Source organism: Delphinapterus leucas, chromosome 1 (genome assembly GCF_059928025.1).
Source record: "Delphinapterus leucas isolate spDelLeu-1000000601 "Yukka" chromosome 1, BTC_Dleu_Yukka2, whole genome shotgun sequence".
Lineage (NCBI taxonomy): Eukaryota > Metazoa > Chordata > Mammalia > Artiodactyla > Monodontidae > Delphinapterus > Delphinapterus leucas.
In genome coordinates, this window is record NC_143129.1 from 178,524,118 (window position 1) to 178,528,596 (window position 4,479).

Genomic DNA, 4,479 nt, shown 5'->3' on the forward strand with positions numbered 1-4,479 from the left:
TGTACTTTTTGCTCTATTTTGCTGTGAACCTAAAACTGCTCTAAAAAATGGTTAACTTAAAAAGTGATATCACTTAAAAAAAAAAAAGTAGGTAGTGTCTTGCACTGTTCACTTCTCCCTTATGACCAATGCCATACATTTGCAAAACAGTCGAACAGAAATTCAGGAATAACTCTCCTCCCCATTCTCCCCTTCTATTGTTGGCCTCAAAACATTTTCCAACTTTTCATAGTCTCATAATCTGCCCCAGGAGTGAAAATACGTTTGTATATGTAGTCCTGGGTCTCTTCACTTTGTCGAAGCAGGCAGGACTAGTGAATTCCAGGATTACCAATCCATTGTTCCTTTAGTTTTTCTTTCTTATTCTAAAACAGGTTTTGAATTAATTTGTAGCAGTTTGTGTTCCCTGAAAGAAATTGTTAACCAAAACCTTTAATTATACCCAGATCCTTAAGACAGCTGGTGTAGAATTGAAGTGGTATGTGCTAGGCCTCTTTGGCTCATGCCTTTGATTTTATCTTTTGGCATTTGGTGAAGCTTGTGTGCAACTTTTCTAAACAACATATAGAAATATTAAATATCTCTATTCATTGTTCCAGGAAAGGATAGCTTTTCATGTCAAACTCTGGCATAGAAGCAAATTTAAAACAATAATAACCTTTTCCTGGATCTTCTTTAAAGACTTTAGTAATATGAGAAGTTTTTCAAAATATTTTTGGCCGTAGTTAAGCACTCCCACATGCTGTAATAGTCTCTTCCCTTCTGAGGCAAAACTGAGAAGTTCAGCACTTCAGAAGTACTGGAGTTCAAAGAACAAATCCTTGCAGCCAACAGTATATTTTTTAGAAAAATAGAAATATCTCTCTACAAATTAAAAATACTCCTGAACAACCCAACATTTGTTTGTCCTGCCAGAGTATATATGGTCATCCCTAAAACAAGACAATTGTGCAGATTATATGAAACCTGTAGGCTTATCATTTTGGCATCACAGTTTAAATGGCCAAGTTAGACAACACATCAAAAAGACTTCTAAAATCAGGGTCTTTACTCAACAGATAATTTTTGAGCATCACCCTTGTGCCAGGTCCTATTCTAAATACCTAAGATACATTGCAGAATAAAACAAATACCTGTTCTCATGAAGCTTATTGTGGGGGAGAGGGGAAGAAGAGGCAATAAATATAATAAAAAGGAAATTAAATAATAGCAGTAAGATGGTGAAATATAAAGATAAGAGAGAGGAAGCATGTGTTGTCGTTTCAAATGGGGCAACCAGGGTAGGCCTCAAGAAAATACTGAAGACTTGAAGGAGCTAAGGGAGCAAACTGTGGATATCTAGGGAAGAGGTTCCAGGGAGAGGGAACAGCAAGTCCAAAGACCCTGAGGTAGAAGCATGACGGGCACATGAAAAGCAGCAGGGTAAACCAGTGTGGCTGAAACAGAATGAGCAAGGGAGAGAGTATAAGATATGATGGATGTCAAAGAGGTAAAGGGAGTGAGAGGCAGATCTACACTACCTGGTAGGCCATAGCAGGAACGCTTTGGCTTTTAATTGGTGAGGTGTTGCATGGTATGACTTAGGTTTTGAGAAGCATTGAGAATAAGAGATGAAGGATAGGGGCTTCCCTGGTGGCGCAGTGGTTAAGAGTCTGCCTGCCAATGAAGGCGACACTTGTTCGAGCCCTGGTCTGGGAAGATCCCACATGCCGCGGAGCAACTAAGGCCGTGCGCCACAACTACTGAGCCCACGCACCTAGAGCCCCTGCTCCACAACAAGAGAAGCGACTGCGATGGCGAATCCCTCGCACCGCAACGAAGAGTAGCCCCTGCTTACCGCAACTAGAGGAAGCCCATGCACAGCAACAAAGACCCAGTGCAGCCGAAGATAAAATAAATAAATTTTAAAAAAAAAATCAAGGATAGAAGCAGGAACCTAGAAAGGAGGCTCTTTCAGTAACCCAAATGAAAAATAAGAGAGCTTTAATGACTAAGGGATCCTGGATATATTTTGAAGGTAAATCCAAGAGGACTTTTTGAAGGATTGAATATGGAGTTCATAAAAAGTGTCAAGGATGAGCCTGAGGTTTTTCACCTGGGCAACGAGAAAGATCAAGTTGCAGTCATCTGAAATAGGAAACACTAGACAGAACAATTATCCAGGGGAATATTAAGAGTTCAGTTTTGGACATGTTCAATTTGAGATATTTATTAAATATTCAAATGGAGACATTAGGTAGGCTGTTGGATATGAGTCTAGTTCAGGATGAAGTTCTGAAGATGTGTTTTACATATATATATATATATATATATAAAATAATCGTGTGTACGTGTGTATTTGGGAGTTGTTAGCATATAAATGGCATTTAAAGTCTGAAACTGAATGACTTCACCAAGAGAGTAAGTGTAGATACAGAAGGAAAGAGAACCAGGAAAGCCCTGAGGCATTTCTCACTTAAGAGGTCTCAGAAGCAAGGAACTTGCAGAGCAACTGAGTAGGAACAAACCAGTTAGGCAGGAGGAAAGCCAAGAGATGAGTAGTGTCCTGGAATTCAGGTGAAGAAAATATCTGAAGGAGGAGGAAGTGATCAACTGTGGAATGCTGCTGAGAGGTTAAGGTGAGGCCTGAGAATTGACTCTTGGAGCAATGTGGAGGTCACTGGTGATCTTGGCAAGAGCAGTTTTAATGGAGCAGAGGGGACAAAAGCTTGATTGGACTGGGTTGAAGAAAAAAAATTAGTGTATGAAGTCTGACCTTTGGAAAAGTACTACAGTGGACTTGGAGAGAAAGATGCCAGGGACTATGGTGATATAAAGTACTGTCCGTTTCAAAAAGTTCCTGGATCAGTGCAAGAATCAGAAACTCAAAACCTTTAGGTTTTTGGAAGAGTTATTACACTCTCAAGATATGGCCTGCTGCTAGCCTTGTATCTGTTCCATAATGATCTGAATAATGCACGATTTCTTTGGGAAAGAATACTATCTTATGAAATCTGAAAATTCTGAACTTGGAATTTGGTCAGTACTTAGAAGAATTTGGTTAGTAGGACGAAGAATCTAGCAGAGAGATTTTCCTGGAATTTATATAAGTATTGATGCTCACCAGTGGTCTGAGGTGATTCAGCCAGCCAGTCGTGCAGTGCTTAGAGATGCAACAAGGCAGACTTTACCCTGGTTTCTCAAGTGTATACTTCAATAATTGCTGATGACTTTGCAACTTCTGTTGGACTTCCTGTAAAAGTATTAGAACGATGATGACAAACTGACTCCATCACAAGAATGGTAATGCCCTAGAAGTTAAGTGCCCAGAAGTTTCCTTTTAACAGGTTTTCTCCACCTGTCATATTGGAGCCTGCTGTAGTTCCCCAATGAACAACAGTTAACTAGTTTTGCTACATGCTTTATTTGAAAATGTGTTTATCATCCTGGGCTCAAGCTCCACATTCAGAATCTTGTGTTCTGATAAATACAGACATTAAAATTTTTACTTTCAACTGTATTACTTTATCATTCCTTATTGGAGCTTGTGATAAAATATAAAGTATTATGTATGTTTTATCCTGAAACATTTATGCTTAATAATTGTTGAAACAATTTCTACTTGTGAAGCCTAGCTCATTATGTAGTTTATATTTTCTAATTACTCTCTTGTACTAGCACAGACTATACTTCCATCAATTCATACTGATTTGTACTGGTAAGTGATTCATTCAGGGGTTGAAGGGAGACTGTCTCCCTAGAATGGAATATCAGAATTCCAGGGATTCTGATATGTCTGCTTTGTAGGACTTTTCTCATACCTCCTGAGAATCCCTGATGTGGAACTTAAAATATAACTGAGGAACAAAAGACCACTTCCTTAACAAACCAGTTAGTTGACTTGAGATGTATTTCTGATGGTATGAGTGCATCAGTTGCTGGTGTGGAGGATATGTCATGAAAAATCGACTTCCTTGGAAGGTCCAAGAATACTATTTTTTTTAAAAAAAGATATCTCATTTCTTACTTTGAAAAAGTGTAGGATCCATTGTATTGAAACTGTATGTGCAAATATTATGCTGGATGTTTCTAACCAATGGTTAACAGTTCTCCCTTTTGGAGAAATATAAAACCAGTTTTGTTTGGTTTGGTTTTTTTGTTACAAGTCCTCTGAATATTCAAACTTACTTATCTTCATGTGAAACATTCCTAGTTCATTTATTCTGCATCTGTTCCATAAATACTTATTTAACTTATAAATTAGAGAATGGGAGCAGTTTGCTGCGAAAGAAGAGAAGAAAAATGGAGTGGTCACTGGTAAGGGGAGAGTGGCTGGGGGAAATAGGATTGAGAGAAGTTTGTTTTTATTTTATTTATTCTTTTTCTTTTTGGCCTCACTGCACGGCTTGCAGATCTTAGTTCCCCAACCAGGGATTGAACCCACACCCTCGGCAGTGAAAGTGTGGAGTCCTAACCACTGGACCGCCAGGGAATTCCTGA

The 4,479-nt window shown here is 38.8% G+C and overlaps 1 pseudogene; it reads left to right on the top strand.

The window, feature by feature from the left end:
* The first annotated feature begins 2,743 nt into the window (after window positions 1-2,743).
* LOC111187193 (COP9 signalosome complex subunit 8 pseudogene) lies at window positions 2,744-3,294 on the top strand (annotated as a pseudogene).
* The last annotated feature ends 1,185 nt before the right edge of the window (window positions 3,295-4,479 follow it).